The sequence below is a fragment of the Aythya ferina genome (assembly GCF_964211825.1).
Source record: "Aythya ferina genome assembly, chromosome: 17".
Lineage (NCBI taxonomy): Eukaryota > Metazoa > Chordata > Aves > Anseriformes > Anatidae > Aythya > Aythya ferina.
Window position 1 is genome coordinate 11543637 of NC_140316.1, and position 18424 is coordinate 11562060.

An 18424-nucleotide genomic window follows, 5' to 3' on the forward strand; every position below is an offset into this window, starting at 1 on the left:
AATGTGGCCTTTAAACTCTAAACCAGGCTTTGCACAACAATTAATTACTTCCTAACACAAAATCAATTGGTGCCTTTATTTTGCTCTGAACAGCAGTGATGGATAAGGCAAAGTTTCATCTTCTCTGCATTAAATAAACTTTTCCCTGGTATTCCTGGTGAGGAACAAACCTACACATGGTCCTGTCAATCATTCCAGAACTTGGAGAAGACCATGGTTTAAGGTAGCTGATGGAGAAACCTTGCTGGAGCTCCCTAAATGACAAGGACTTCAAATTGCCACCACCCTGTCATTATTCTTATGTCTAAGATAAACTGACCACATCTTCCACTTGTATGGAGCTGAAATACTCCACAGTCCCAGGAACAGGGTTTCACATGTTGCTTATTGATAATAGATTTATACATTTAGTGTTTATGCTCATAAACATACAGAAAAGTTATACTATGGAGATGCCACTGCACCTGCATAGTAGGTAATTCAGGCCAAGCTGAATTTTGTGGTTAAATCCAGGATTCAAACTCTTTGTAATGTAGGAAGGAGGCTTCAAAGAGTGTTTTCCATGAATACACAATTATAATGGTTGTTGCATTCTGCATTAAGACAAATATTTAATGAAACATAGCACTGTGTTTCAGGCCATCTCATTCTCTTGAATATGTAGATTAACAAAAATTCTCCATATTTCTCTCTGAATTAAAAACATATGAAAGTGGGTTCTCTGACAACATTTGCAGTCTCGCTCTTCAGGATTAGAGGTTGCTGCTGCTGGATTTTATTCCCCTTCCAAGGTTTCTTTTGAGTCGGAGGCTGATGACTGACATCGAGCTAACTTCTGTGACTTCTGCTCTCTTCTAAAGGGATACTGCAGCCCATCAGGCTCTGCGCTTGCTTCTTGCCCCAGCAGAGGCTCCCTGTCCATCTCTGGCCTCCTAGGAGGTTTCTGCAGCCATACTGGCATGCACATGGACATGACAGATGCTGACTTTGCTCTCACTAGGACTGGAGGAGGCAGAGAGCAGATCCTGCCTGGGCAGATGCAGCAGGACCAGCTTCATGCTTCCCTTCACCTTCAGGACCAAAGGTCCTCCAGTATCCAACTGCCCATTTCAGAGCATGAGGATACCTCAATTTCTGCAGCCAGTGTCACATGGAAGCAATCTGTCAGTTCTTGACTTCCAGAGGCAAGCTGCTGCTTGAACAAACAAGGGCACAAATCTCGCCTGAGATCTGATGTCAGAGTTCAAGCAGTACCCATAGAGCTGCCTTCCCTCCCTTTGCTTTTATGTTATGCAGTTATAAAACAATCTCCCTGACACTGCTCTGGGACTAATGAGGATGAGAACGGGCAAATCTTGTGGGTGCTAGAGCCCTGGGTCAGGTCCCAGGAGGACCACTTTGTCTTATGCAATTCCCTGGTGTGCTATGCCTGAGTATGGTTGTAAACTAGATACTGGACAGGTCAGCCAAGCCTTCCAGATGGTTCATGCCAACACTTGATTGCATGGGAATAACGCAGGCACTGCAGCAGCAGGCATCTGTAGAAGGCAGATGAATCTGGAAGGACAACTGCAATTAAAACAGTGAATGGGAAAGAGAAAAGAGGTTCAGCATCTGTTCATATACAGCAGGATTTTACCTCCATCATTACATGCTCCAGGCTGATATGACGTCCAAGGCCAGATCAAGTCAAGCAGCAGCACCACTATTCCAGGACAATGCCAGAAGAAGACTCATCAGCTTCCACCAAAAAGAGCTTTGTGAGGTTAGAGCTGACCAGGGACAACCTGAGGACACGTGCTGGCCTCACAACATTACATGAAAAAAGAATGAAGGGACAGGCCGTGCTTTGTGCAAATGGGATTGCCAGGCTCAGCTCTGGCCAGCGGCGGGTCCCTTTGGAGCTGGCTGAAACCAGCCCTTATCTAACTTAGGGCAGCTTCTGGATTCTTCTCACTGAGGCCACCCCAAGCTACCAAAACCTTGCCACATAAACCCAATACAACTAATCAAAAAATTATTTTTATATTTTTTTCCTGGACACATTTTCAAGAGCTGTTGAACTGCTTTTATTTGTTGTTGTTGTTGTTGCTTTGTTTTGTTTTTAATGAAAATTCCAGAACAAATATATAAGCACTTATCTAGAGGAAGACAATTGGCATGGGAAACATCAGCCCAATCTATCAAAGTGTGACAAAAGCACATGCTACTTAAAATGGAAGAATCACAATACCAGATCCATCTGTAGCATAGCTAGAGATTAGTTAGTTACTTTGGCTGAAGACAATTTTTTCCTCAGAAAATATACAATGTAAACAGTTTACAAAGCTGTCAAATTGCTCCAGTCAAAAGATGAAGTTTTAAAAATGCCCTCAAGATCTAAAATTTTATTGTTTTTCTGCACAGCAGGCTTTTTCCCAGAGCTCCATCCCTTCATTCTTAAGCTGTTAAGGAAAACAAAACACAACAGTAACAACAACAACAACAAAAACCACTACAACACACATAAAAAAAAATAAAAATAAAAATGCACGAATGAAGCATTCCCTAGTGTGTTCTAGTAAAATATTCTGTTCAACCCGAAATTATTGGACCAAGAAATGCAAAATCATAATTGTTTGCCCAGCTCTAAACAGGAATGCTTCATACATTGCAAATGGATCCTTGCCCTGAAGAGTATTTTTATTGGACTTCATCTGCTTATGTGTGTTTGGGCATTGGAGGCTATCAATACAAGGAATCAAAGGTAATCTGAGGTTAGCAGTGCTACTTACTAAAGTGTCAAATATATACATATATATATGTGTGTGTTTGTTGTTTTTTTTTTTTTCCCCAGGGGTGAACTTAGAGCCCCCAGGTGCTGACACTATGTTATAGCAATGGTGATTACAGCAGTTAATCTGTAAATGTCTAATAAGCCATTTCCACTACCAAACCACTGAAGAAAGAGACCACCATTAGTGTTCTGTATTGTAGCAGTATTTTCAAGTCCATCCTACACTGAGCTTTGAGACTATTTTTCTCCACATTTGCCACCAGCTCTCTTTAGCACTCCAAAATATTATGAAGCACTTTGAGTTCATTTCCGAATTCTATTTTCTAAAATCACAGCATTTTGATTGACTAAATAGCAATTAGCATCCGAGTTGTTTTTATTTCGTATCCTGCCAGTAGAAACATTTAAGTCAATATCCATCAGATTTGTGAAAAATGAATAAAACCTGGCCCTTTCCAAGCATAATTAGACTTGGGGAATAGTGCTGCTTTTATCTGTAGGTCAGTACAAATATTAGCAATTTGGCTGAGTCTTTTATTTTCACTTCTGAAAAAATCTTTTTAGGCCTAGACAGTTACATACTCCAGAAACAGTCTTCTAGTTATGTTAGCACAACTCCACTAAATAGAGGGTGCAAGAATTTTGGGCATTAGAAGTAACGCTGATAAAGCAAGTCCAACCCAGAGCATGCTTGAGCTCAGGGTACCCTACTGACTCACCTCTATGGTTTCATGACCATTCCATTTTATGTCATGCAGATCTCATCATCATTCTAGAAAGAAATGTAAACCACTTCCAAATGTCAGGTGCCCAGGACATGATGATGTGAGAGATGGTACCCATCTTCTCTGCCTCTTTTCCTAGTAGAACGTATGTATGGGACAGACTCTGCACAACAGCATGGCATGCTCTTCCCACTTAGAGCTGATAGAACAGGAATGGAAGGAAATGGTTGAAAAAGTACCATATATTGAACTGAAGTGTCTTATTCCACCACACTTCCTGTTTTCTTTGACAAGGAGCCATGGCTTCGGTAATTATCAGTTATGTCAGTAACTCCTGCCCACAGAAAACTTAATTCACAGGCAAACTGAGCCTTCTCAGCTTTGTCCTGGTGCCAGAAATAAAGCTTTCCCACATTTGACAGGGGAAGCTCAACTGGGTCTCTCATACCCCAAACAAAAATACAGCCTCAGAGTGTTTCCCCATGTGTTTTACTGGTGGATTTTTCATTTCTCAAGCTGTGTTGCACTGTGTAACATATCAAGAATAGTTTATAGTTTTCTTACAGAGCCACCAGTTTTTCTAAACACATGGCCATATACAAGGAGCAGTTTGATGACATACCGCTGGCGTAGAACTGGGCTATATGTTAGTCTACTGTTGCAGCAGTGGGACAAGGATGGAAACAATGTCTGTTTCTGCACAAACCCCTTTTCCGAGAAAGAAGAGACATTAAATTTAGCAGCACTGCCCTCCTAACACAACAGAGAAAAGCCTTTAATTTCCCCAGAATAGAGAGGATGGGATTGCTACAGGCAGAGCACATGGGAGGTAGGCTGGGGACAGTTAATCCAGTCATTGCATTCCTACCCAGAAAGGTTTATAGGGCAATAATATGTGGTATCACCGTGCTGGTAAGCCAAAATGCCTGAATCAGAGAGCTGCTGTGCAATGACTGTGTTATTCTGTTGATGAATTGGAGTGAGAGCCAGGCCCAGAAGCCTTGCTGCTATCCTGCAGGAATGAAGAACATCCCAGATGGCAGAGTCGGACAGATGGAAGAGAAAAACCAGTTGCGAATAATGTGCAAACAGATCCTCCTCCATGGGCTGCCTGCACTCCGCAGCCAGGTCACCAATACCATACAGCTGGTTGCTTAGCAGAAAGGCAGAAACACCTGACCCAAACAGGGTAAAATTCAGGCCAAAAGCTCCACAGCCTAACAGAGATGGGTGGTGGGGAAGGACATGCCCAGAGGGAGGTGCTGGTGTCCCACAGTTGTTTGGGTAGTTCCCTGGTGCCCTCCAGCTGCTCCTGGGAACTTGCAGCCCATGGTCCCTGGTGATTAGCATCCTGCTGGCATGGAGCTGACTGCTTGCTCTCTAGCAGCCCTACAGAAATCTGAACAAGGGACAGTGCTGACAAAGGCAGGGAGGCAGAAGATCCTGCTCAGGCTGCAAAAGGAAAACACAAAGCTCTTACACAACCCACCATCAGCTGGTACCAAGTGCCTCAGACATACCAGCAGGTTAGGAACTAGCCGGGGGCTGGCTTGTGCCAGGAGCCTTCACATATATCTTTCTCTCTGTTGTTTTCTTTGGTATGATGCTGCCCACTATGGCTTAGGTAATTACCTCACTTCCCCTTTTATGGGGCACATTACTAAGAACTGGTATATTTAGGCAGTTGCCTTCATGCTGAGGCACCGTGTGTTTCCCTGGTTCTCCAAGCGACTGCAGATGAGCTGCAGCCAGAAGCTCCTCAGAGGCGACTATCCAATATACACTGTACAGGGCCAAAACCTCATGACTCGGGGTGGGATGTACGTGGAGATGGTTCACAACTGAGTTAGTAATTCTTTGAAAGACATACCCATGTTTAGGCAGATCTGCTCCAGCACTCTGGGATGTGCACAACCTGGCACCCCTTCTTCTACCTCTTGCACTTCTCACTCTTCCCTTGTAAGCTGCAGATTTTTCATCTTTAAAACAAAGTCCAGGAACTGAGTCCCAAATGATTTAACTCAGAAACAGGGCTGAAGTGCTGCACTGAAGTTTTCCTGAGGCACCAACAGCCCTCCCTTTCCTTTGGGCTCATCTGGGCATCACTTTGAGACAAGATTACATCTGCCAGCACTCACAGACGCCACTGAAGTTTCGGACAGACTGACTCCCAGAAGCTGCCCTTTAGTCAGCAGGCCTTGTCAATAGAGGAGAGCAAGAGCACAGAGTGGTGAAATTGCATCTTGCAGGAGGCACATCAGCAATGTTTTGAAGTAAAATAAAACAAAACTACACACAATTTTCTGTTCAAATAATTATGTTTACATGAGGCTTCAGTTCCTCGGTGGATTTGGGGTGTTTTTTGTTGTTTTTTTTTTTTTTTTTTTTGCAGTCCTCCCTCACCTGTGATTTCCTGCTTTCTCTATCAGTTCTTCTCCATGGACTGTGCAGCCTGACTACGCAGGACTGCCAGCACATGCATCCTGGAGCTGGTGGACAGCTGGCAGAATCTGTCAGGCTGTGTTTGTCTGGCTGGTGGCTTGAAGACTGCACAGGAATATGCACAGGAGGCCTGTTAAATGCAGTTCTTCAAATACCTATTTTCACATTAAATCCCCTCTCCCTGTTCCCAGCTTCCACGTCTGGTATCAAAAGGGGAAGCAGGGTAGCCACTGTCCCAGGGTGTCATTTCAATCTGCCTTGTACCAAGGGGATCATTGCAGTCCCTGGTGATTAAACCCTTCTTTGCCCTTCTCCTGGCAGTCTCCTCAGAGGGACAAAAACATCGCCACAGGTTTGCGTAACGGCACAGACTTCCAAGTCCAGCAGTTCATAAGCAGAATGTGGTAATGAATGTCCCTCAGATTTTTGGAGGCTGGTTCCCTTAAGCTTCTGACCAGTATAGTACCTTACTGTTTCCCAGATCTTGCCTTCCCTCTGACATGGACATCTCCACACTATTGTGTGCTATAAACCATTCCAGATTTTCCTCTGTGGAAGAGAAAGAGCTCTCTGATATCTGTTCTAGAGAGCTGCAGGAAGCCAATTATCCTTGAAGGCAAACTGTCCACAGATAATTGGAAATATAGACTTTTAACTGATGGAGTGTTGACTAAACTCCAGCTATTGCTTCACGTGTGTCACATTGAATCTCTGAAGCTTCTTATAATGTTTAGCAGGTGCATTATCGTGTCACATCCAGACAGGTGCCACAGTGCTGCACCTAATTGGAAATGTGGTTTGCGGCATCCCTCCCACAACAGCTTCTGCATGAGTGTAACTGGAGGAATTTTGCTCCCTTCACACCCTGGGCTAAAAAGACACAGTAATGGAAGCTGGAAACAACTGCAGCAGATAGTTTCACACTTGGCTGAAGAACATTGCTTTGAGAGCAATGAAAATTTGCAAATAAGATGGAGAATAGAGACAAGCCCATGCCAAAATCCTCCTGCCCAGAATCCATGCTCTACTTCAGCTTAACTTGCAGAGTCCAAGGGGGAGGCAGTACTCACATCTCTCCTTGGTGCCTTTGCTCTGCCCAAGTGCTAGAGATCTCTATTAGTAATAAGCTCCAGGAGGAAGTCAAGCAATGAATTTGCTGTTGGCTTGCACAAAGGGATGTGAATCCTTGGGAAAGGAAAACTTGTGAGGGAAACTCTGCTGCTACCAGATGCTGAACTTTTGGCATGGGGATTGGAGATTTCAGGACTTAACAGCTTGATGCAGCAAAAGGAGAAACTGCTCCCCAACCCAGCTCCTATGGGCACACCTGTCCACCCTGGCCAGGCTACATGGGAGGACAGAGCTTTAGCCCCCACTGCTTCTGCAGATTCTGCACTGAGTCCTACATGGAGGAAGAACTGGTACGCTTTTCAGGATGCAGGAAGGATGAATACTAAATCACATCCAGTGAAACCAGCTCACTAAGTGTCTGGCCAACAGCTGCACTCACACTTGGCCATTTTAACTCACTGTAATTAAATAGACAATTGGGCAGGAGCCTTCAGCCAAAGGCAGGACCTATTTTTTCCACTATGATCCTGCAATCTTGTGCCTGTATTTGAAAGCCCGCATATCTCCCAAGCCAGGATACTGGTGTCATGTGGTTTAAATTCAACAAACAGTGACCTCTGCAAAAATACCATCAACATCACCAACCAACATCTGCTCTTCAACATCCAGCAACGAAAGCACAGTATTGCTGTGGTACAGATCATTGAGTCAAACTGTAGTCACATTCCCCTGGATGCAGGGATACCTGGAGCTTTTCTTTTGCTCTTAAATGCTCTCTGGTTCTTGGACAGCTTGCTTCAATCAGGTAATTAGTTACCTTTTTTTTTTTTTAAATATTATTTACCAGGACATTTTCTTCCATCCTAGCTTCTTCCTGGAGGAAGTCATACAGCTTGCACCCAGTGAGAAACAAACTGCAGAAGCTATTTATCTGCATGTAGACCTGTACAGGGTGGTATGGGTGGCTGGTTTTGTCTGCAGGGCTGGCGGGAAGGGCTGCAATGAGGTCACTGTATTGACAGTCAGAGTTTCGCTGTTCTCCTGGCAGCATAGCCCATTTGTGTTGTTAATTAATGGGTTTGCTGGGGGAAGATAAATACTCCAGCTTTATTGTAAAACAGAAGTAAATTTTTAATAAGGTCCAATTAGTGGCAGTTTCCAGTGGCAATCAGCTCTGCACCTTCCCAGCAGTCTCCCAGGGAGGAGCAGGAAAGGTAGAAGTAGCTGGATCACTACCTTCATTAAGGCCCCCAGCCTAGCAAGTCCCTCTAGGGTCTCTCTGATGAGGTGAGTCTCTGCAGCATCTTGTAGATATTCATGAATGCTCACATGTGTAACACCTTACCCACAGAGCATCTGGGAGTTTGAGGACAGAAGAGCATTTCTCAGTACAAGAATGTGCCTCTGTATTGTGGTCAAGCAATGTCTGCCCACAGTCCCCTGCACTAGTATCCCAAGATCTCAGTGTAGGCAACTTCACAGCATTTGGGCTGTACTACAAGCTTTTAACACACACCAACAACAATTTCTGGTTAGGCAGAAACCCTCAATGGATGAGTCAGTTGGTTGTGGGCAATTTTCTGTGTTTTCTGACAGCCCAGCACAATAGTACTAACAGAAGCATATTCCAAATTACCAGCTTCCAAAATGGATTATGGTCACTGCACTCTGGACAAAGTGATATTTAAAGTCAATTGTTGATCCAACACTCTAGGCAAGAGAAGTACAATGAGGAAATCACAACTATCCGCTAGGGACCACCTCTGAATGTCAGAGAATCACAGAAGCATTAAGGTTGGGAAAGACCTCCAGGCTCATTTGGTCCAACCATCACCCTACCACCAATATCACCCATTAAACTATGTCCCTAAACACCAAGTCACACCTTTCCTTAAAAACTCCCAGGGACAGTGATGTCACCACTTCCCTGGGCAACCTGTTCCAATGCGTGACCACTCTTTCTGAGAAGAAATTCCTCATAATTTCCAATTTAAAACTTCCCTAGCTCACCGTGAGGCCATTCCCTCTAGTCCTGCTGCTGGTTATCTGCAAGAAGAGGCTGATCCCCAGCTCCCACAACTTCCTTTCAGGTAGATGTAGAGAATAATAAGGTCTCCCTTGAGCCTCCTCTTCTCCAGACCAAACAACCCCAGTTCCCACAGCCACTCCTCATAAGACTTGTGTTCCAGACCCTTCACCAGCTTCTCAGCGCTTCTCGGGACACATTTCAGGGCCTTGATGTCCTTCTTGTAGTGAGGGGCCCAAAACTGAATGCAGTACTCAAGGTGCAGCCTCACCAGTGGCCCTTATGTAACATGCAACAGCTTCTGTATTCTTCTCACTGAGGCTATCCCAGCTACCAAAACCTTGCCACATAAACCCAATACAACAAATCAACAAATTCTTTTTACTTTTTTTTTCCTGGATGCATTTTCAAGAGCTGCTGAACTGCACCAATACACGCACAAAAGAGGAATCAGAAATCCAAAGGATGCATGAGCACCAGCAGTACATGTTCTCTCTTCAAGACTCATTTGCTAATTATCCCAGCATCCCTGAAGATGTTTAATGTCTTCTCCTTATTACACAACAAAAACACAATATGGGTTTACAAACTATACTCTGTTTAAATATAACAACTTTTCTAGCGGCGCACTTCAAGCCAGGCTCAGTTATAAACACAAACACACACATACCTCTCTAGTAGAGCTTTAAGAGCTTCAACATAATGCTGCTTCATTTAAGAGAATCCCTCCACTAAGTATTACATCTCCAGCTGCAGTTATCCTTATGTATTAGAGGAGATTAAGAAACTCCTCCTAAATAAGGAAAACATGATTTCTGGGGAAAAAATTATTCCTGACTGCTGCAGGTGGTCGGCTGAAGCCCAGGAGTGTGGGATTATTGAAGAGACATTTTCTCAGTGCAGAGCTGCTCTTTCCAAGCAACATCTCTTGTACAGCTTTTACCTGGGAGCCAGAAACCTTTAATTCTCTCTCTCTGTGCATGAACAGCCCAGTCCCAAGCCCTACGACAGCACTTCCTACTTCTCTGCCTTCCTTGACCAGCTGTTGCGGTGCCTGCTTTAACACAGTCAGGGGTATATGAGAAACCAGAAGAGCACAACAAAGGCCCAGTGACTGCTTTTAATATCTAAACTAAGCAATATAGGTACAGCTGCCCTCTCACAACTGATCTGGAAAAAGCTTCGAAGTACCAAAACTGGAGATTCTTCCTAGAAAGGAGTTTGAACTCCTTACAAGGTATTTGGTGTATAAAACTCAATTCTTAAAATATTTTTTTTTTCATTATAATACTGGAACCATCCATATTATAACCACCAAAATTATTTGTAATCACAGTAACTATGTAAATGTTAAAGTCCTTTCATGTTTGTTAAGTCTGACTTCAGCAATTTCCTGTGATAGTTTGTCTGTTGAGTGGAAAACTTTTTTGACAATTTTGAATTTGAAACCTTTTATGAGTTTGAATAACTTTGTTCTCATCGTGTTATGAAACAAAACAATCTCCTTTCCTCTCACCATACTACTTAAAAACTTTAACTACATTATTCTTAAGTGCAACATAATTTCTGCTATTGTACTATATGTACAAGACTGATTAATGCTACTTTATGGGATGCTTGAATTGTGTGAGATATGCTATTATTACATTAATTTCAGACAAAGCAATGACAAACACGGGCACTGAGATTCCTATCAAGGGAATTCATTTTGGCTTGATTTCACCTGATGGGGAGCAGTGTCCAGACTTAGCTGGTAATGGCATCGTCTGGGGCAGCTGAGCTTTGGGGATGGTTGCACTGGGACCTTCAAAACCATGCAGGGAGAAACCACATGCCCAAATTTGCTTCTGTTTAGGTAGGAGAGAAGCACAGAGGTGAGGGTATTCAACAAGTCACGATTATGAAAAGCTCAGAAAACTGCTCTCATGCTTTCTGTTTTGTTGTCTGTACATACCTCTTCATTTGGAAGGCCAAATCATGAGAGGGAGAGTTGTTACCACAGACAAAAAGCTGTTGTGTTTTTTTTGGCCCCCAGATATACCAGAACTTTAGTGGTCTCATTTAGCTCTAGTGAACTTTGTTTAGAAAACAGTTTAGGCATACAAAGCACAGAGGAAAGTGAGCATCCAGCCAGCAGTTCCCTCATTCCCTTCAGCAGGGAATCCACAGCACTAATGGGTGTTGTATACCAGGACAGAGTCCCAAACACCACTTGTACTCAAGAAATTAATTGCTTGGCTGTTGGCTGTCTATATGGTGTTATAGGAATGTTTTTACACTTGAAGCTCCCTGAAGGCCTCTATAAGTATTCTGCTCATAAATACAATTATAGCAGAGCTCTTGCTAGAAACAGCCATATATTATGGGATATTGCTGTCTCATCACCATACCAAAGTCAGTGCAAAATTCAATAGATCAAAAGCAGAGAGTTATCACCTGAGCACTCACCCTGGTGGGAAGCTCAGCACCTGAATACTGAAGATGCAGACATTTCTTAAAGTTTTACCTGCAGGATTTTGCAGGTGGAACCACCTTTCCTGGGCCTCTCCAGACAAATATATGAAAACGGAGTACCTTGTTTCTTGCAGCTTTACTGGATATACCCTGATCACAAAAATAAAATTTGCCTCTTGGAGAAAACGTACTCTGATTAGGTGGAGTTCTTTAAATATCAGCAAAGAGGCAGCCAGATCATCCCTTCTGGAGGCATCTTAAGAATATCGCAATGTAGTAGACATCCTTTCCTGGACACATCTGTCAGACATGTGTCTGGAGCAGCAGTCCCTTTGAGCAGTCACCACTCCAAAGCAGTCCTGACTACGTGAGAAAGTGTCTCCTGGAAGAGACAGCCTGCTGCCAGTAGCCACCTGGTAACCGCAGAGCACAGACTGGTTCCCTCCTCAGCCACCACTGTCAGATTCAGGAGGGTCATACCTAGCGGTGTTAAGCTCACTTCCCCTGAGGGATAGCATGATGGCTGATGGCACCTGTTGGCTGCTGCTCATCCCTATGTGTTGGATGTTTTTCTCTCCCTACATGTTTGTTGTTTTGTGTTTTTTTTTTTTCTTGTGGTTTGCAACTTCCTCAGAACCACTTAATTGATTTATATCCCAATAATCTATCCCCTTCATTAGCTGCAGTGTACAGTCATTTATCATTTCCTGCACAATAACTGATTTCAAGCCCATTAGTACATGACCTGAAATGGTTATGGGCCTGAAGAATTTAGCACTTCAACCTGGCTGAAGGGCAACATCTGTGAGAGTAAGACACAGGCCTTGTGTGGCCAGTACTAAACACCAGCTATAACCAAACTTTACAGGCAGCACTTCTGCTAGGTCTGTGCACTAAGCACCCAGAACTCAGCTGCAACAAGAAATCAAGGCATGTAAATGTGCTATTCAAAGTTTTGTCCCCATACCAAGTGCTTCCAGTCCTTAAAACAAGCACATTGTTAAGTCCTGAGGTACATCAACAGAGTTTATTTTTCCTGAGCAGCCTCATCAGGGCATCTATCCACATAACGTCTACCTCCTACCCTGGGAGATTATTTTCACTAAGTATCTAATATCTGAATTGTAGCCCTCCTGATTAGAAAGCAATGTCTGACATGTGAACTCCCAAACCTTACTGACAGGTTCAGGGGTTATCATGGTAACAGCAGATGCCACAGTCTTGGGCTATGACCTGTCCTGCAGGGTTTGGAGGTCAGCCTTGAGCTATGGCAAGCTGTGGTGGCAAGGCCCCCACAAGAAATCCTGGGCTGTCAGGGAGCACCTCAAGTGAGGCTGGTTTCCAAGGGCAGGCAAGCCAGGATTCAGGGGTGACAGTGGGGCAGACAGGGACAGGAATGTCACCAGCAAGAGAGCAGTCCCACATCACCCAAGCAAGAGGAGCAGATGTAGTGACAGTCATGAGGGTCAATAGCACAGATTGCTAGACAAGTCCATGGTGATGAGGCAGGTCCAAGGTCAAATCAGCTAGGTAAAAAGCATACACACAACACAGCTCAAGCCAAGGCCAAAGGCTTGTGCCTAAGCTTAAATGCATCTCATTAACCAAGGGAAGGATGCCCCAAAGGTGGTGGGTCAGAGTAATGAGAGGGGCTGTAGTTGTGCCAGGCTGCAAGGAGCAGACAGAGCTTCTGGACACGCTGGTGCTCTCAGGATGCAGACTCAAGCAAGTTTGCCCACTAGCAGCACACATGCAGTCTGCTCAGTCTGCTCTCATGGATGGCTGAGCAGTAGATATTAGTCCAGCTCTGTATTCATTCATTATTCAGTCCTTCCTTGCAGGAGGAGACAGAGAGGCTTTCATGATGAATGTTGTGTTTCTAAAAATAATTTACTACAGCTAAAAATGCAGGAGCTAACTCTTTCTTCTCTGATGGGGTGTAAATTGGAGTCACCTCAGCGAAATCTGCAGTGGTACACAGAGAGAATAAGAGGAGACTTGGGCCCAGATAATTTCTTCTGAAGTCTGATTACCTACATCATCCATTAAAGGTACACAGACACATCCCAAAGTGCAGCCCAGCAGTACTGCCGCTGCATCTCATGTTTTCCAGATAACAAATAAGCAGTACTGAGCTGAGGACTCCCATCACTGGGACATGGCTGCTAATGCTGGCGTTGCTGCAGCTGGAGAACAGACTCACACTTCTGACTCATTTGGCTTTTACAGCATCTGGACATGCTGGCAGGTGACAGACCTGCATGATGGTGGCCACTGACAGCTTCCAGTACAGTATAGGTATTCAGTGTCCTCTAGTCATGCTGTCCTTTACCCTCTTCTAGCCCATAGCCACTGCTTTCTCCCTAATTCTCTTGCAGGGAGGGAAGAGGAGGCCTAGATGCTGTTGGCCTGGGCACACTGCCAGCTCATGTTCAGGTGAGCATCGGCCAACACCCCCAGATCTTTTTCCTCTGCACAGTTTTCCAGCTACTCTGCCCAAAAACCTGTAGTGTTTCTCTGCCCCCAGACCTTTAGTGTTGCATAGGGTTGTTGTGACCAAAGTGCAGAACCCGGCACTGAGCCATTTTGAACGTCATGTCATTGGCCTTTGCCCATCAATCCATCTTGTCCAGGTCCCTCTGCAGGGCCTCCCTACCCTCTGGCAGATCAACACTTCCCCCCAACTTGGTGTCACCTGCAAACTTACTGAGGGTTCACTCAATTCCCTCATCCAAGTCATCAATAAAGATATTAAAGAGGATACGCCCATCACCTACACAATATGCATAGTCACATCCATAGTATAGTCTGGAGAAAGATATTGCAGGTGCCTATGCTCTGCCTAACGGTACTCACATGCAAGCCATGATAAGAGTATGATCAAAACAGCTGGAACTGTGCTGATGTAGTGGCTGCTGAGTCCGTAAAAGATGCTCTGATATTGCCACAATCTGGAACCCACAGTGACAAGAGTTATTACCTTAACGACCTGAGCACATTTGCAAGTCATTAATGCCAAACATAGATTGCTGGAACAGTACAAAAGAAGTAACTAATTCACATCTCTCGGTGCCACTGTGTCTGTATCTGGAGCTCAGCCCAGCCACCTCTGTGGAAGCAGGGAGATGTCTTGGAGAAGATAACCCCTTGCTCCTCTATCCCCAACCACCTGGTCCCATGCTGTCTCTCTGCGCAGGAAGCCAGGCAGAAAGCACTCCTACTCCTTTTCCAAATGAGGTTTCTCAATTGTGTGGAAAATGCTCCCTGCTAAGGGCACAGAGCCTGTCCTGTGGCACAGACCCCCCGTTGCATCCACTGCAGCCCAAACTGGTTGGTTGGTCTCCAATCCACCCTGCCCTCAGAGTGCTACTGAATTTACTGCAGAAAAGTAGTCCTCATCACATGCAAAAATTATAGAAACCACAGGAGACCTGAAGCTGAGACCTTTGAGGTTCTCTGAGTTCTGTCTATACAGGTACCACCAGCGCACATGCCACCTCACAATAAAGTTTTGTCACTCAGACTCGCTGTCTTTGTGAAAGGGGTTACACAGCTCCTGACAAAGCCATTGTCTCCAAACTGACTCCATCAGAAGCAGTCTGAAGTCCCTCACAGGCAGCTATCCAAATGGGTCCTGCTGGATGAATGCAAAGCAGTCCCACAGCTCCTCTGTGAAACCTAGGCTTAGGGTTAACTTCTTGAAGAGATCTCTTCTCTTCAGGGGAGAACAAAACCCTGTAGCTGCTGTCATTGCTCACTGCTGGGGACAGACAGCACCTGTGCAGCTGAAACCTTGCTGGGGCAGACCAGGCAGCAGCACCAGCCATGGTCTGCATGGAGCTGAGAGCTGTCTTAGCACCTCAGAATTGGCATGAAGGCACCCACCTCTGCCAAACATTTCTGAAGACACAAGGTCTTTTAATTAGCAGTTTCTCCTAGTTAATTACTTTTGGGAAATGCTCCAGGCTCTGAATGAAAGCAGTATTTTCCTTGGAGAATGAGTCACCTCTCCTTCCTAGCAATCGTAGTAGCAGTAGTGCTTAGGGCTTGCGAGAGCACATTGCTTCTGAGGGACACAAAGCACTCAGCAAATGGCAGGAGACTCAATGCCAAGTTCACCCTGTGGAAGAGAAAAATGATGCCAGTGGACCTGATGTCTCTGCCTTGCTCAGCAAGGCCCAGTGCTGTACCAGAAATGTAGCCACCACAGATGCTGACCAGAGAATCCTTGTCCTTGTTGAGTTGCCAATGATGTGACAGTGCTACTGAGATGGTGTGTAAGGCAGAGCCACAGCACTCCGTAGTACACCCATGACACCTGTATTTGGGCCCTCTGCAATCAGTGCAGCAACTGAGTGCCATTGGGTGCTGGAGATAGGGGGTGTCATGGGGATGGAGCAGTGCATTCCTCTCTGGGAAACCTGCATGTCTGCAGCTAGCAGCAAACATTTGCTGTGATTTTGTGCTTCTGAGAAGCACCTCTGTGAAGCAGTGCAGCAATATTGAATTCTACACAGGACTTATCCTCAAACTGCCTTAATCAACTGCTGTGTTAATTGCTCTGTGCATTGAATGGCCCCTCTTTAAGATCTTGTTCATTAATGAGCGTGAGTTTGTGGATGTCGTTTACATTCGCATAATCGGAAAACCATCAGGAGATTTGTGGTTGAATGATTTCAAGGTTTTGGAACAGCAAGGGCCTGATTCAAGATTTCCCTATGCCCAGTGCAGCCAATTATTCTGCCTGTGACCCCTGGTAGCTCCCGTTCTCACAGCCCCTTGTCATGCATGTGGTAGGAAGACCTCGGCTGTGTCTACAGGTGGATATAGCACTGCCTGTGTCTCCCAGAGCTACATATCATGTTACCCTAATTTTATTAGTCCTCTCACCAGAGCTGCTGTTGTTGCGGAGTATTCTTGTGGATGTGTTCTCTATAACACTCTACCCATGTGTTGCTGGACAAAGCCCTCACCCCTTTTTACAAGACCAAAATCAGCAATATGTGGCCTTCTGTGAGATATTTGAGCTTGCTTAATTCATGCAAAACTCCTGATAAATGAAACTAAGATATGGGGGAAATGGTGGGAAGCAGGCAATGCTGTTGAGGAACACTGCCCTGACAGAGAAGAAGCCCTGATCTCACAAGTTAAAAACCACAGAAATCAAAGAATCACAGAATAATTAAGGTTGGAGAAGGCCTCCAAGATCACCTGGCCCAGCCACCCCCCTACCACCACCATCACCCACTAAACCATGTCCCTGAGCACCACATCCAACCTTTCCTTAAACAGCCCCAGGGATGGTGACTCCACCACCTCCATGAGCAACCTGTTCCAGTTCCTAAAATTACAGTAAAAGCATTGTACCATGCACTTTTTTGGCTTTTATTTAAAAACAATTACATTTTCAGTACAGATTGTAAAAGCACATAATTATCAAGCAGAGCAGTCCTACATCCTGCATAGGAGTTTCTGGAATAGTCAGGACAAAAAAGCAGCCCATTAAAAGAGGGGTTGCAAGCTAATCCCTTCTAAGACAATTCTCACTCAGCACTCCTGTATCACAGCAATCTGGTTTTCTGTCACCCGTTTAGTGGGAGACCCATCAGGCTCTCTGATTTTCTCCATGTGTAACCACACCAGATGTTTGCATCTTTTTGATTTCCTACTACTCATGGACAAGTCTTGCCAGGATTGCACTCAGTGTTGCCAGATGTGCTTCAGGACCTTTGCAATTTAGTGCAAATTGATGGGCAAAATAGCCAGTGTACATATCTTGCAGGTACCTTTCCCCTGCCACAAGCCAGCTGATGAATGCAAGAGTGAAAGCCTGCAATTTAGGCAGGGATGCTTCTTAAATCCTAAATGCACACTACTAGAAAGTGTAAATAGCTATCTAATAAATACGAGATCAGGTCATAGATGCAATGATAACATAAATGAGAACATAAGAACATGCATAAAGAACACAAATAATAACCTTGGAGCAGAAAGCACAATCAGTAACCACATCCTCAAGTGGGCCCAGCGAGGGACCCTGCCCAGACCTTGCTGCTTTATGGTCAGACACAGATAGGAAGTGACAGACTTTTTCAAAATGATTTCCCAAGAAATCTCTGATTAAACAGGCCCACGCATTGCTGAAGGAAGCCCTCAGGAGCCCTATTAACTATCCAGCACTCAGTTCACAGAGCTCCCTCTAGCATCAAGGAGCAGAGCTGGAGAGGTTGGTGGCCTTGCTGCTACAGAAAATGATTGGGAGCAGAAGGTCAACAAAAAGCATGAGAGATGCTGTCAAACACCCCAACTGCAGAATGCAAAATCACCTACCTTGAAAGAGACACAGGCCCTTCAGATGAAACTGTCCCCAGAGGGTGAGACTTGTTTTTAGAAGGATTAAGAAGGTTTAGAAGGAGTTTGTTTTCTCTCTCTTTTTGAATTTTTTTCTACTCATGTGGGTAACACAACCTTGCTGCCATCTCTCCCACATCAAAGGAGAAGGTGAGCCTATTTCAGCTGAAAAACCTCTCAATACAGCACTGCTCTAATACGTGGCATCCCTATTCCAATGAATTTACAATCTGGGGCAAAGCATGGAGAAAGACTGTGCTACAGAAGCAGGTAGTAGGATCCACAGCATTTATCTCACTGGTGTTTAATATTGTAGCTATGAAATAGATGAGGAGCAGCTGTTTTCTCCCCCAGTTCCTCCTCATTCATTGCAGGTACCTGTCAGAAGTGACACAAAGAGCTGGGATGGGTGATGGGTCTTCCTCAAAGTTCAAGCATGTTTGACAAGCACATCTGACCTTGCTTAAAGCTCACCTGGAAGCTGGGGAGTGTCACAGCTGACAGCTGAAAAATTCAGGTGGTTTGTGATAAGGCTGTGTGAGTTGACAACCCTGCTTTTGGCTGAGAAAAACTAAGATA

The 18424-nt window shown here is 44.7% G+C and overlaps 1 long non-coding RNA gene across 2 annotated transcripts; it reads right to left on the reverse strand.

Annotated features, from left to right (window-relative positions):
- Positions 1-457: 457 nt before the first annotated feature.
- LOC311446178 lies at positions 458-18127 on the reverse strand. 2 transcript variants are annotated; one of them, XR_014698778.1, is made up of 3 exons: positions 17825-18127; positions 1640-1740; positions 458-1557 (listed from the first exon to the last, which is right to left on the reverse strand). It is a non-coding gene; the product is annotated as an uncharacterized lncRNA (long non-coding RNA). The 2 variants fall into 2 exon arrangements; XR_014698779.1 differs by lacking the exon at positions 1640-1740 and having other exon boundaries at positions 458-1569; positions 17825-18121.
- Between the last annotated feature and the right edge of the window lie 297 nt (positions 18128-18424).